This window comes from Pyrgilauda ruficollis, unplaced genomic scaffold, assembly GCF_017590135.1.
Source record: "Pyrgilauda ruficollis isolate IOZ18807 unplaced genomic scaffold, ASM1759013v1 scaffold55, whole genome shotgun sequence".
Taxonomy (NCBI): Eukaryota; Metazoa; Chordata; class Aves; order Passeriformes; family Passeridae; genus Pyrgilauda; species Pyrgilauda ruficollis.
In genome coordinates, this window is record NW_024527155.1 from 3,983,770 (window position 1) to 3,999,796 (window position 16,027).

General features: G+C 43.0%; 1 long non-coding RNA gene across 1 annotated transcript in view; it reads right to left on the reverse strand.

Annotated features, from left to right (window-relative positions):
- The window catches only part of LOC121361014, a 44,094-nt gene that overhangs the window by 13,559 nt on the left and 14,508 nt on the right, over positions 1-16,027 (reverse strand). Inside the window, exons 7-9 of the long non-coding RNA XR_005956287.1 lie at positions 13,289-13,368; positions 11,074-11,169; positions 8,942-9,382 (exon numbers count right to left, since the gene is read on the reverse strand). This is a non-coding gene — a long non-coding RNA (uncharacterized LOC121361014). The remainder of the gene's footprint in view (positions 1-8,941; positions 9,383-11,073; positions 11,170-13,288; positions 13,369-16,027) is intronic.

The window sequence follows — 16,027 nt, forward strand, 5'->3', positions numbered from 1 at the left end:
GGAGAAAGCATCACATACCCTACATATTTGAACTCATGGTTTTTCCAGCCTGGTTCTCACTCTTAGTTCCACAAGTTTCTTGTAAGCAGCATCCCTTGTTCAATACAAATTCAAGTGGAAAGGACAGCAGAGAGGTGTCGAGAGACTCTGAGAAAAGTGAGCGGGTGCTGCACACAGGGTAAAGATCTGCCCTGTTTCTGAAGCAGGAACAGAAGCAGCAGCCACGAACAGAAAGGCAGACAGCATTGCCCCGGTCATTAACCTAGATGGCTCATCCTGTGCACAGCCATCTGCCCACAGCTTATCCCATATCCCAGGTATCCAAGGGGAGCCCACAGGCTGCCGTGCCCACACACAGCACGGCCAGAGCAGACAAATCCTGCAGCACTGCTGGCCCCACATCCTCATCTTGCTGCCAAGCCTCACCACCAGGGAAACACTTTAAAAATGTCTAAAAACTTCTATTTTATAGCAGCAGTCAAAGAACAACAGTTAACAGAAAGAAATCTCTAGCACAATATTTAGAAAACAAACCCCTTTATTGTTAAAGGGCTACAAGCGAGCTGAGAAATTCACGTGTCTGCTACAGCAGAGCAGCTTGACAGACCCACTATAAAACAAACAATTTACCATTTTGATGTGGCATGGTGGCAGTAGGAAGCATAATTTTATCTGCTTTTTCTGCAGTGACCTCTGACCCTGTGCATCATAATTTGAGAAGCAGCTGTGTACTTAGAGCCCCAACGCCCTGCTCGCTCCTGTGAGCCGGGCACGGCGAGTGTCACTCCCGTGTCACTGCCGGTGATTAGCACAGCCACCGAGGAGGCTGCCACGGGGAAGACCTGGTGCCCCCTGCCCGAGACAGGTGCACACCCCTGTCACATCCCACACACGTGTGCTTTGGGCTTGTTACCACTGCTGTCATCAAAGCAGACTACATCAGACTGCCAGCAGTTGGAATTCAACATCTTAGTGGTGCCCATCAAAGGCTGATTTTCTTCCAAAAGTGTTGTAGGAACAGTTTAAAGATAAGGCAGTGGGGTCAGAGTGAAAGGTGCTGAAGGAACCTTTGTTTTTTCCTCAAACAGAAAACATAAAATATCCTCATAAGAAAATCAATTTAAGGTCAGCAATAGGGTTTCTTTTCAAGTCTGTCGCCGGCCTAGTAAAGAACTATTCTTTGTATGCAAAGTATAAAAGTCATAATATAGCAACATTGTGTGAAGGTTTTGCTGACAATGAAAAGTTTAAGAACCAAACCGTCCAATATTCACCAGTCATGGGTGTATTTCAGTAATCCTGCAGGCCCAGGGGTCCACATGAAGTCCTGAACACTGCAGTTACTTGAGAAAGGGAATCTCCATCACATTAGCATTTTGGCCCCAGTCCAAGAAAGCACTTAAGCATGTGCTTAACTTTAAGCACATGAGTGCTCCCACCCACATAAAAGGACCACTTATTCACTGAAAATTAAGCATCTGCAGAAATACTCTCCCGTATCAGCTTCTTTGCTGAGTATCTTACAGGATTATACCCTATCAAGTGACTGCCTGGAAAAAGAAAAAAACCACCACCACCTAAACAGAAGTTGACTTCAGGCAGGATTGCCAGGGGCTGCCTAAGCACATGTGGCACTCGGCTTTGGAGCCCCATGTCCTGCCCAGCTCTCACAACAGCTGCGCAGCAGCAAGGAGCCTCTCCCGAGGCCAGCGCGTGTTCAGAGCTGCTGCCTCAGCCTTTGCTTCTGGTTCTAAAAAAAGTCATGCAAAAGCTATTGCCCCTGACCAAAAGCTTGCCTGCTTCTCTGAAGGCTGGGATGTAAAAGCACAGACCTGCCACAAGGCACTACAGTGCCTACATAAGGTGAGACCTGCTGCCAGTTAACACCAACGAGGTGTTAGGATGACAAGGCAATCCACTGCAGGCTGGTTGCTTTGTATCAATCCCTAACGACCTTAAATTATGTGTAGAAGGAGGTGGTGAAGGGGTAAGGGAACCTCAGGAATTAATGTATATGGGTAAGGCAGTAAAAAACAATTCTAAGCAGGCAGTGGAACAAAATTGTGTCAAGTCTCCCACATGCATTTTTGGAAGGTCATCACCATCACAAATGCTAACACAGCAGAGTAATACTCATGAATCATCCTAATCAGCTAGAAATTACTCACAGGGATAGATTAGATATTCCATAAGAAAAGTCCATGCCCAAACACCCTGAAGCCCTTCCAGGATGTGAGCACTTACACCTTCCTCTTGCATGCTGGATCTCCCTCCTTGGGAAAGCAACATGGGTGCTGAGGGCCCAACCCTTTCAGTAGGGGCAATTGGAGAACTGCAGGCTCAGTTTTGTGTTGCACAAAAACCTCTTGCCTTAGTGCTACAAATTAACATTAAGGTTATCATGACTATTAAAGAGCGTGGAATTGAACCCAGTCTGAAGTCAGAGCATAAACAGGACTCATCCCAGTTTAAGGAAAAGAAAATGCTCCTAATTCTGCACGAAGTTGTGCACCTGGTTGCCCCTGAGTGGAGAATTTGAGTCATTTGTACAATCTGGCCACCCACCACGCAGGTTTCCTACCTGCTGCTGCACACCAAGGCACACCCTGGTGCAGGGTCCAGCAGAGGCACCTGTCAGCCCCCTGATTTGTGAGCCATCTGACAGGGGCGGCCGCAGACGCTCTTTACAGCCTGGTGTCACTTCTGGCTGTGTGTGTTCCAGCTGCTGTGCTGGAGAGCACCCTCCTTACCAATCCACATCAAAGGCTGTACCAACACAAACACACGAGGTTTACAAGTCGCTCAGCTGTGTACTATAACAAAGGTGTGCCTGGGATACTCCTTAACATTTCTCTTACAGTGCCCAAAATTGGCATCAGCTTGTGTGACAATTGAGGTCTGGGAGACAGGAACTAGCAGCCACAATGTTGGTGGGTGACTTTAAACAAGGCTTAGGAAGTGGTTTTGAATGTACACACACATTGTTCTTACTCAGCTTTCTATAGCAAATCAAATGCAACTGAGGTTTTTTTGCTACCTAATCAGATACACAGACTACTGGGTATCTGATGCATGAGGTGTGGGATGAAGAGCAGGCTGAAGGGAATACAACAAAAGCCAAAGTATCATGCATCATTATTTTCCTGTGGCTCCTAGCTTCCAAGTTCCCAGGGAATATGACAATCATTTCCACATCTGACTATTTCATTTTGAAAAAAATGTAAGCTAGACTTAACTATTTTCTTTCCATATGTGTCTGGTAGATATATTTATCATCAAGAGATTCTTCTCCTCCTCTTCCCCCCACTTAACAGCTCTTGACTTTGTGTGGCCCCTCCATACCAGCATATTGTTTGTGCTTTTTGCAAGACCCTACTTTAAAGTATGACATGTTTATGTAAGAGGCATTGATGGCTAACACAGGCTTCAGCTCAGTAGGGCATTTGGGATGGTGTCAGCGAGGAATGCTCTCCCCTGATTTATGAGCATGTTATAGTTATTCAGGTGGAGTGGCAGGACCTGGCAGTAAGCACCAGCATACAGATCAAATGTGTTTTAAGTTCATAGATCAGGCTGAGGTGCTGCCAGTCGCCACAGGGTTGTGGCAGGGGAAACTAAGCCCTCAGCTTTTAAAAAGAAAGCAGTCTCTGAAGACAAGGAGCTGCCTTCAACCTTAAGCCTTACTAACCAAAATCTTAGACTGTTCTTACAAACCCTGTTCTGCAATTTCATGATGGCATATATGCAGATTCAGAGACGGATGCTCATGAGAGCCTACAAGACTGACTTACTACACCATTCTTTTTGCAAGACAAGTCTGATTCACTTGGCTGCTTCCAGATAGCTAAGCAGTTGAACAAAGTTCTTCAACTTCTCCCTTTTAATTTCCTTTATTTACAACAGGTACAGGTTGAAGTGATGTTCTTTTGAGGCACATGGCTGAAGTGCTCATATTTATAAGCCCATTCAACTCTATACTGTGCCCCCTGAAAACAACTAGCTTTGGAGCATCACATGGTTCTCCAGCAGCCAAGCCCCATCCCCAGTGTCTGCCAGCATCCTTTCTACTCAAGGTGCTTATTTAACATCTTCAGCTCACATTGAATTCAGTGCTCCTAATTTCCTTCACAGTTTGAATAGCTTTGCAGTTTGCTCACATCTGCAGTTTGCGTCTTTAACTAAGACATTCAATTTCATGTTTCCCTTATGCTTTTACACCTTCCTCTGGTATTATCAATTTGGCAACACAACCCTGTAAACCTGTTCATATAGAAAAGCCCATGATGAATTAATATCTCCCATGAAGTAACAGGAGTGCAAGTCCTTCCACTTCATAAGGAGGAGAGGAAGAAAGGCAGAAAAACAAGTGCTCTTCAGCATTTTTCAAACACTAAAGAAATTTGGCAGGCTGAGAGAGTTGGGGCTGTTCAGCCTGGAGAAGAGAAGGCTCTGAGGAGACTTTATATCATCTTCCAGTACTTAAAGGGGGCTTACAAGACCTGGGAAGGGACTTTTCATCAGGGCATGGGAGGAATAGTATTAAAATTAAAGAAAATAGGTTTAGATTAGATACTAAGAAATTCTTTACTGTAAGAATGATGAGACACTGGTACAGGTTGCCCAGAGAAGTGTGGATGGCCCATCCACGGAAGTGTTTCAAGGCCAGGTTGGAGATGGGGCTCTCAGCAACCTTGGTCTAGTGGAAGGTGTCCTCCCTGCTCATGGTAGAGGGGTTGGAATGAGATGATCTTTAAGGTCCCTCCAACCCAGGCCATTCTGTGATTCTAAAACTCTTGCTGCTGCTTGAGTGAAGCCAGATAGGGTACTACTTCTTTCTAGGAGAAAGGTATGTACTTTACCCATAAAAGTCCAGTTATTAACTATGTGAACTTTTTGCTGCTGCTCTCACAATGCCAGTGAAGGTAACTTGGCACACATGATTTCAAGTTAGGGAGTTACTTTTCTCAACAAAGAGACAACAACTTCTGTTGTTTCTGTTGTCGTGACCAATTCAAAAGTCCTATTCTCTTTCCACAAAGGAAGAAAACACACACACATTAGGGTCAATAAACAGAATACAGCTCAAACTCCCCAAAACACAGCCAGAAATAGCTCAGTGTATGGTTCTGTACATAGCAGTCATACACACTAATAACCAGCCCATGGCACATTCAGCCATTCCACACAGGTCTCCAGACAAGCACTGCATGTTTACACAAATACAGGATGATTAATTTCCAGTCAGACACCATTCTGGCAACTATAGGGAAATGCCAACATAGTCAAAACCTTAAAGAGGTGGAGTATTTTAAACAGACACATAATGCAACACCCAGAAGAAGACTCAAATATTGGTGCATTAGAACATACCTGACTGTTTTTCTGCAAGATGTTCATCTGCTAGAGATCAGGTTTTGGAAATTATTTTTAACTTCCTTTTCACCAGCTAGAAATCCAAAACAATAAATCAAGGTTCCAGAGAGAGTTACATTGTAGGCATAATAAGAGGCACCAGTTACCATATTTCGTTATATGCAAAGAAACCCAAATCCACAAAAAAACCCTACCCAAGCCAAACTGCCATTTTATGCTTCAGAAATGACCTTGTATTGATTATTACTTTAAGATAAAAGCACCTTTTATCACTGCTGCTCTGTTAATTATTAATTATAGACTCTGTTAACTGTAAATTATAGACAAATTCTCCTCTTTCCTCACCCCCAGAAGAAAAATTTCAAGAGGCAAAGCCTAGACATACATTAGATTGCAGGGGCTATCCTGCACTGATTGGAGTGAGTAGAAGCTTATTCAAACTTCATTCTGGTTTGTTTGATTTGCTCCAGTCTGAAATGCAAATGAAAAGTCAAGCTTGACTCCCAGACATTCAGAATTCTTCTAAATGTTATCTACCAACATCAAAGACTAGGAGTTAATGAGTAAGAGTCTATTTTCTTGAAGGAATACAGAATTCCAATGTTACTTTCAATTTGAAGCTCTTCCAAATAGTCAGTGTGTATGGTTACACTTTTCTTTTTTTCCTTGCAAATTTTTTGTAGTAATTATAGAAGCCTGAGCTACTGGAAAGAGTAACATGAACCATTTTATGTAGCTAAAGAAAAGAAAAAAAGAAAAAATATTCAAGAAAATCCTAAAAACCAGACAAACAATTTACCTGTAGTAATGATGATGCAATGTCATGCAGAGGAGAAAAACTGCTCCCCTTGAACTGCTGCTCCTGCTGCTCACACTTTGCACTGGAGAAACTGACTGCAAACTATTTCTATGGTCAACTCTATTTGTAAAAGTGATCAGAGAAAATAAAGTCTGTACAAATCATTGTGTTTGAATATTAAGCTGCATAACTGGGGAGTACATGTACAATATTGCATGGATGTTTCAATTTATTTCTAATAATTAATGGGTGTGCAAAATTAATGGGGTTTTAAATTAAATTGCGTGCCCAAACCTGAGATTCATGGGATCAAACTTGCATTTTCCCTTTTAGAAAACATAAGCAGTGATGTACAAGTTTTTAATTAGCATGAGAGAGAGTACAACAGTCTGTGTGGCACATCAGATAGCAGTCACCATCAAAATGTCCTTGGGCCATCAGGCATTTCTTGGCTAAACATTCCCAGTGCATTATTCAGGTTACACTGCACCAGCATTTAAAGAGATCTAGAAGCTGAACAATTTGGAGAGGCCTGATGAGCCAGTTACTCCCACAGGACTCACAACTCTTCTCCAGGTGTTCTGCTCCCATTCACCAGGGGGTGATTGTGTGGTACACAGCCAGGACATGTAAGACTGGCTGGCAATCCCATTTTGGGTCCAGGCTGTGGGAAAGCAAATCAAAGTTTCCTTTTTTGATCTATTGAAATGCTTTTAGCTCCTTTCAGGTTTGTCATAACAACAATACACTTACGGAATAATCTAATGCAGGCTTAAACCTCTGTTCAGCAGAGACTGCTAAAAATGCCTGTCTCAATTTGATATGCTACACTGACATATTGCACTTTTCTGTATCTGTTTCATTCCCTTATGGTGGATGAAATTCAAAGGTATTACACAAAGTAATAGCCAGCCCCAAGTGAGGCAGCTAAACCCACAAATCTAGAAGTACAATGAATATGATGTAGTCAAAGCTAATTAATTGTTCCATATCCATCATCATTCTGCCATTACAAAGTTCCTTTCCCTTCCTCTCAAGGGCTTTTCTCCTTCAGTCTACAGCATTTCTGACTCCTTTCCCCTGATGTACAAAGCTCTGAGTTCTCTTACATGAACCTAGGCTTCTTCCCCAGGCTTACTGGCATCATTTCCATGCATGTTTATCTGTTTTCTTCCAAAGCATGTGTATCTTGAGTTTAGTCCTGGAGATCTGAATTGAGCAGAAGCTCTCAGTACCTCCTGGACATGGCTCCATAGGTGTGTCTGCTGCTCCTGCTTCACTCTCCAAGCCCTGTTCTGAGCAAGGCACTGCAAATATCTTCTCTCAGTGTCTCCTCTCCTCCTGTTTCAGAAGGGAGCAGATTTGAGCCTTCCTCAGGGCCCTGTCCTTCCTGAGCAGAGGCCCAGGCACACCCGCAGAGGCACCACACTAATGGCAGCTGGCACTGTCTGTCTCCCAGCAGCAGGGCATTAATAACCATTAACAAAATGCTATACAGTTCCAACATGATGTCAGTGGTATTAACCTCTGTCATTCCTGTATCAGCACTCGTGAATGACTGGTTTTCCTTTTTTTGTTTTAAAACCTACCTCTGAAACACTCCATAGCAGTAAACCCAACAGTGACTACTTAGAATAGCTGTTATTTTCCAGTTTTGAAAATGAACCCTGTTATCAGTACTGACTATGCTGAACAACAGCTACATTTCTCTTTTTTTTTTTACCAAACTTTACAAAAAATAAACCAAAGCAAAGCCTTCATGTCCTGCAGACTTGTGAGCATTTTTGAGAGTTACTGAGGATTCGCCACCTATTAGAGAAAATAGGTGGGAGATATTTGGGAGTTTTCTGGATCTGGAATGGATTGTTTATGAGCAGATTACTCAGAACTGCTGTATTACAGCAAGTCTACTATATCTTTCAGGAGTATGAAATATGAGTATCTTTTCTCAGTTCAAACTACTAACCAGAGCAGAAACAATTCCTTTTAAATGATATGTTCATAAAGCCTCTACAACCTTACAGTATCTAGGCATGCACTGTTTCTCAGCTCAAAACAAAATAAATGCCAGCACTGTGAACAGATGAAATAAAGTCTGTAGGAAGAGAGTTGATATCATTTATTGCAGTAATAAAGGCAACTGGAATAAGATACAGTTTTCCATGTATTCAACCACATTTATATTTTTTGATCACTAACAAGGACACCCCTGTTGAATTCCCCTGTGATGATTCAGGATCAATGCCTTAAGATGATTTGAAAGATTTATGGATTTTCAAAACAGTCCTTTTCTTTTTACAGATTAAGAAGGACATATTTCCATTGCTCATATACTTTGTTATTTACTGGCAGACTCCAAAATGTGAGAATGCCTAATCCAACCACAGTTTAAGGGCAGTTACATCCCCCCCTATCTCTCCCAATGCTTTAAAATGTCCACTTTATCACACTGAAATCTTTAGCTCCAGAAAATAGTATGGTTCCAGATAAATGTTTGCATGGCAAACTACTCTTGCCCATCTCCATGTCTATGCCAATGCCTAAAAGCTATTAATAGGTATAGGGAGTGGATGTACAAGATCAGACTGGAATGCTTTGTACTCCCATGGACTGTATCAGTCACACAGTGCAGTTGTTTCTCCAACTTGGGTTCAATGGGTGGGTTTTGATTTTTTTTTCTGTCAGTTTTGAGTTTGTTGGGCTGTGGTGTTTGGGTTTTTATTTGGTGTCATTTAAAAAAATAAAAAAAAAAGAAAAAAAAGTCTTTACCTCTCAAAAAACCCCAAGTTCATGTGATGTAGAGCTTCAATTGAAAATCAAAAAAGGTTATGAAGATTTGCCATTTTTGGTGCCTGTGTGTAGAGGAGCTGGTCCCAGTGGAATAAAAGCAAGGATAAAGCCATCTTCTTCATGAATGGCATAGCAACAAGGGATCCTGCCACCAAAAGCAAAGCCTGCTCCAAGGCAGCTCTGTACAAACCACCACGAGGAACATTTCAGGGAGAGGGAGCTGAGAGCACAGCACAGGCACTGCAGTTGTGAGGCAGCAGGTGACAGGAGGGAAGGGATGCAGTGCTTGCAGTCCTCCAGCCCTGCTGCAGACCTCCTGAGGAAGTGCATGCTTCAGGTTAAGTCAGATCTTAGAGACACCCTCCAGCAGGCAGTGAACCAGCCAGCAGCAGCACCTCAGGGAGAGGTAAATCCGCATCCCTGTGGAAATGGCAGAAGACTGATTAATTCAATACCATGCCCTTCCTTAGAAAAGACAGTAAGAGATGGTGAGGAGCAAAATTTGTACCAATGTACCAATTTCTTCTTCCTTTTTTGGCAGAGGAAAGGAGGAGCAGATTCCACCATATGCCCACCCCTCCCCTGATCACAGCATTTAGCAGAAGGGGGAGAAGGGCTTTTCTGCAGAGCCTGTGCCTTTGAGGCAGCAGCAGGGCAAGAGTTCAGTTTTACGACTCTTGGCCCCAACACAATTTACCATTTACAAACTAATCCTCCTCTGCTGGAGAGCACAAGGCCTGCTAAAGCTCTCATGTCCACTTCTCTGATTCTCCATTGTCCACAGTGACAGGGAGAAGGCGAAGACCTAATCGGTGTGTAATTCAATCGCTGTCCAGGCTGTGTCACAGCACAATGCTCTGCTTGTAGTGCCACGGGCTGAGGCAGCCAGCTACTGTTATGCCCCACAGCAGGTGTGAAGAATGTCACTGGCTCTGACTGAGTGCTGCCCCTCTCTCCAGGTCCATTGCTGACACTCTGTTCACTCACCACTTAAAGGCTGTTTTTCCTACTGGCAGCAAGCTAATTGTCGGCTCTCTGGTGAGAGGGCACTGTCAGTATTTTTGACCCTGAACTGGGAATTCCTGCACAGCATAACATGGGCCTCATATAAAGTAAACCTCTTTGCTCTCCAGATCCCCTAAATGTGGAGGCCTGCTAACAAGCTCTTTATTTCCTTGGTCTTAATCCAGCAGTTAGTAAATTATGATCTACCACACTCAAACTGTTTCGCTCAGTTGTTCCTCACCAGACAGGACACTGGGCATTGCCACACATCTTTAGGATGGTTTAAATCCTTGGTACCTAATTACATTTTAATTAGGAAAACACAGATGCTTCAAAAAATTCCTTTCCACATGTAGGTCATTAAAAACCTCTGGAATACCAAATTAAATGTGCTTCCACACTTAAATACAGGGCCACTCTGAAAATGTAATTTGGTTTGGTTTTTAGCAAGAATTCACTACTCCACCAAGATTTGAAAAGCTGCACTTTCATTCATCTTGAGTTCAAGGAAGCTGAGGAAGAGAAGTGCAGAGGAAGGAGGCAGGGCAGCAGCAGCCAGGTGATCAGTGGGTGTGGGTATCAGCCAGCCATGCTATCAGACAGGTAAGGAGACAGCACAGAACTACTGCTGGTATCCACAGGAGGACATCTCCCCTGGCACAGAGCTACACCACACACTGATAACAGTTGTGTGTGGTGTTTCTTTCCACATGAAACAGTGACTTGTCCGAGGGATGTAAGAACAGAATGAGCACAGAAAAACCCTACTCCTAACACATCCCTCTCCTTAACAGTCTTGAGAATTTCATTCGTGTAGAGTTTCTGGTACTAATTTTCCAATCCCTTAATTTTCACATAGAAGCAAACCAAATAGCAGGAATACCTGATGGAAGAGCTACACTGGGACAGAAATGGTACAGGCCTGTACAGCTGCAGATTTTCATCCAAAAGAATAAACAAATGAAGTCAGTTTATAACCCGACCAATCCAAGAAACAAATAAACCAAAATGGAAACAATTTCCCTGCCACCACATAGGTAACTTTAAATCCATATATTTGGCTATTTAGACTATTTCTACACATGAATTATGGTTACCAATCTTACCTAATCCTGTAAAGGGATGAAATAGTTTGTCACACTTGCAAATTCTGTGAAGGCAGCGAGCAGATGAAGAAAGATGATCCAGCTTCTTACCACTTGCTACAGAAAAGTTCATAATATTCATTATTCAAAATATGAATTGGACATCTGTATTTACAATGTTTAACAAGTCTTGCTTAGTGTCGAAGCCAAGCTCCTCATTTCACCCATACTCATCTACTGTCATCATCGACGGCTGATTTCCAAACATGGCCAGACACCAGTTTTCATGGCAGGGGTCATGAGACATTCTTGCATCCTGAATCAGGATTCAGCAATGCCATGTGCCAAGCCTTAGAAGCATGCAAAGCATTTACAACCGAGCACCTGCGGAAATCCCATTTCCTGACAAAGAGAGGCCTCTGATAGTCATGTTTTCTCCTACTCTTAGGCTATGCTGTAATGAAATCTGGCCTGAATAATCCTGTTACAGCTGTACAAGGAAGTATCCTTGCTTAGCATTTACCCCTCCTTATGGAGGTTCAGTGTAAACCTCGTTGAGCAATCAGCAAAGATGCACAGAATAAAAAGTCTGGCTGATGGGATATGACAAAAACACCCAGAGGACAGGGACACAAACTGAGCCTGTTAGAGGAAGTGGAAGGACTCTGGTAATGTCAGTGAATACAGGTAAGAGCATGGGACCTAAGGGGTCACATTAAACTTGGTGTTAATGACTACAGTGACACATGCAGACAGCACCAGAGAGTGCATGTTCCTGGAAAGGGAGGCCAGGAGCACTGTTGCTAACAGCATGGGAATAATCTGAGAGTGCAGGACTGCATGGGAACCACTGCTAGGTCAGTGACAAGAGTTGAAGGGGAATAAATTGAAGGAATGCTGGAAGGGACTTGGAAAGGGCTGTTTGTGATGCCAGTGATAGAAATTACTTTGAACAGCTTATCCTGTGAGACTCCCTGCTCTGCAAGGTACTCCCCACTACCTCTTGCTGTAGGTCTGGGTTGACCCTACCCCAAGCTGCCCTCATCCATTTGAAGGTTGTGATTCCCTTACTCCACAAAACCTGCATCCTTGTCCTGTCCCTGTCACTCTAATCATAGGTTGCTGCTGCTTTATCTCTGACACAAACTATCTGTGCCCTGTCCTCAAAGTCTGACCTCAAACTCCCAACCATTACATCTCCATACATATACTCATATACTCCCAAGTATATGGAGATATAGATATATAAATATAGATATATATATATCTATAGATATACACACACACACCCTTTGCCTCCATTCCCTGGCACTGTTCCCTGTAGTTGCTTCACACCCCAAATTATCTCTGCTTTTGTTTTTCCCCCTCTAGCAGTGTGAATGTGAAGCCCAAGCTATCAGAGGTAGCAGGCCATTAGCCTATGCACTATTCTATGATTCTATGCCCAGTCTCACTTTTGCTGGGCCACTCTTTGGAGCTTTAACCAGCCCTGCTGGTCTTTAGTGGTCCCTCAGCCTCTTTTTTGGGAACCATAATCCATCATGGTACTGAGCAGGCTCAGTGGATGCAGAGGGACAGCCAGTGTTCCCTATTTCCACAAGGAAATGCTAGAACAACTTTTGTCTGCTGGGTATAAAAACCAGGTCTCCATGGCACACTTCCCTGTTCCTTGCCTGCTGCTGATCAGTCATTCCTCTGGGTCCTCCAGGGGACCTCCCCCTCCTCTTGGCCATGACTGTGTGCATTCAAACAGCTGCTCGGGCTGGATGAAGCACCTGCTCTGGGCAGCAGCAGCTGGAGTTCATTTTGGGTCCAAAGGACCGAGGCCAAGCAGGCTGACCGCATGTGCACTAATCCAGTATCATCACCAACTCCACCAACAACAGGTGCCCTTTGAAGAGGGAGGGAAAAACTATTTGGGGAGGAACCAGAGCTTTATAAAGGACATTATGGGCCAAGTCCTCAGCTGGTACACGCTCAGTTAAAGCATGTACCCTCTTGAAGTTATATGAGTAATGCTCACATACACAACCAAAAGCTTTGGCCCACTCTCAGTGCTGCTTCTCTTCTGTTTTTAGCTTTCCTAAGGATTTTTCACCTCCTCTCCTTGCTCTCCATTGCTCTTCCATCAATACAGAAACTTACCTGTCCACTGCGTCAGACCAGACAGGTGAAAGTCACAGGCCACACATCCCAGATTTCACAATCCTCCTGTGCACAGGTAACACAATCTTACCATGTGTCCCTCAGTCCTGCTCGAGTCCTAGGGTTGGGTCCAGATCACGAGCCTGCAGCAACAGCAAGGGCAATCCCATTCTGGAACAAATGAAACCAAACTCCATCAAGGTCCATTAAGAGAAGTCTTTCAGCACAGGCATCCTAAGAATTGTCGTGCACTTGCTCAAGCCAGTGGTCCCTGTAGGACAGAGCATAATTTCAATGTCGGATCTCTACAAATGACACAGGAAGAGAAAAAAAAAAAACCAAAAACCCCTGTCAGAAACTATTGGTCAAACTGTCTCCAAGTGCAGTTTTATTCTTGCCTCATTTTGCTAGAAATTTGTTTACCGTCCAATACATACAAATCTCTTTTTTAAAGTCCCTCTTAGTGTATTTCTGATAAACACCTGAACTAATGAAAGCCTCTATGTTTCCTTCTTTTCTGAGTCCTGCCATTCTGAGCTCCAGAGGCCAGTTCTGTAAATCTGGTCTCAATCATTGCAGTTACTCTTGTGCTTCTTTCTGGAGAACCTGGAAGCTCTCTGGAGCCTGAGAATGGAGCTGGATTCACAGAGATGGCACTGCAGAGCATGGCTAAAGGCACTCTGCTCACACCACCCAAGTAAAAGCAGGATTTCCAAATTCCTGTTGCCGCACTTTAAGAGGAAAACATGACCTTGCTGCAAGTTGCTCATGTGAACCAGTCACAGCCTTCGTAATTTTGTATTCCAAAATTTCTTTTCCTGAGCTATGCATCTTTTAATTCTTGACTTTTCAAGATTCAGATTTAAGCCACTTCTCCCTCGGGACCATGTCTCAGCTGGGTTATATTACAAAGAGAAGCAAAGTGATGAGAGACAGTTGGATGAAGAGAGCTGGTAGCGAGAACAGCACAGGCAGAAAAAACACTCTCCAATCCATAATAGTCCCTGAAATCTCACCCACAAGTACAGACAAGTGTAACCTGTACTGCGTGGCTTGAATATTTAAATAAGTCTCCAAGAATTTCCCTTGATGAACACCACAGTACAGGTTAGACAATTCCTCACCAAGGATGGGACAGATACTCAACCACATGGGAACCTCCAGTGCTGGAAATGTATTCTCAGCTGCTGCAGACTCACACATTCCCTTTAAGGCCTTAACCACAGTTCCAAAGTTGGAAAACACCAGAACATGTACAAACATACACAGAAGGCAACACTGCACACTTGTGCAGCAGTTTTGTCCACACACATGCCTGAGGGAACCACTTTGCACCCTTATACTGAGCAGTAGAGATACCTACACATTCCTGCCATTCCCAGCCAAAGCAATAAAACACTGCAACATCTGACAGCACAGAGCTCTCCCTATCCCTCTGAATCCTCGCTGCCGCTTGCTGTCACTGGACACATTTCACGCAGGCCAGCTGCACAGGATTTATTCAACCAGTTTTACAGTATCAAAGCAAACTTTTCTTTTTTTTGTCTTTGCCCCAGGCAGGCACTTGGTATGCAGGATTTAAATCAGAGAACAAAATGTTCTATGAAATTTGTAAATAGCCCAGTAAATTCTAAATTATATTAAAAAAAAAAAAAAAGAAAAAGAAAATAAAAAAGCGATAGCAACTGGAATGGTTTAAAAATCAGAAAAGAAGAATTTCACTGCATCACTGTGGGTGATGCCACTGTGTCCTAAAGATCAAAATAATTAACTTCCCAAGATTACCAATTAATGGTGCTGACTGCTTTAACTGATAGGAGCCAAACATACTCTGAGTTCAACCTTTTAATTCCAGTGAAATCAGGAGAATGCTCAATTCAACAAATGCTCTGCAAAAAGACACTGAAATTGAAAAAACAAATTGTTTGATCCTTGCAGATTGGCAGAGAAGACTTTGTCTGGGACATACTGCCACAAACTTACTACAATCTACCTATCGTAGTAAGGTTTTAAAAATTTATTTAAAGCTATTAAAGTGGAATTAGGCAGAAGATGATAGGGAAAGAGATACCCCAGAGAATCACAACACTTAAGACAATGAAGATGGTCTAAAAGAGGTGCTTTGACCAAAAAGCAGCAATAAAAGGTCATTTGTGACTGGAACTAGAAGAGGAATTACTTCATTGGAGTTCAGCATTGCCTTTAAGGTGCACGATGTTTGAGTGAAATTACCCACTTCTGCTTTGTCTGAGTCACCACCACAGGTTCCATCTAATTACAAAATTTTTAAACAAACATTTAGCTGATGAATGTTCACATTAAAATTTCAAATCTCTTTTTTTCTCAAGCAGTTTCACCAAGACTTTGAAAGGATTCTTTTACAAAAATTATGATTTGTTATTTTTTTCATGATTACAAAAGCCAAAAAATTTACAATCATTTCCTCTTCACCTGCAAACATTTCACACTCCTCTTACCACAACTGTGGCTTTAATTTCTTCTCTCTAAAGCCATGTAGCAAATGGCATCAGTCAAACCAGTTTAACTCCCAGGAGTCCCTGTACTTCAGAATAAGGTGCTCCTGGTACTAGCAGGGACTCTATGAACACTGATTATCAGTAGCATACAGCACCAAGACAATAAATGGTTACTATGGTTTCTGGACCTTCATCCCTTGCCCACAGTTTACTTCTTCTAGCCCAGACTAGTTTACACTGCCTGGAAGGCATTACCTGGTCACTGATTTCAGTTGGCACAGGCTGCACACACACAAAGAAAGGCTCTGCCTTTTTCAGTGTGTCAAGTCTCATTTTCTCATTTACCCAAGAGT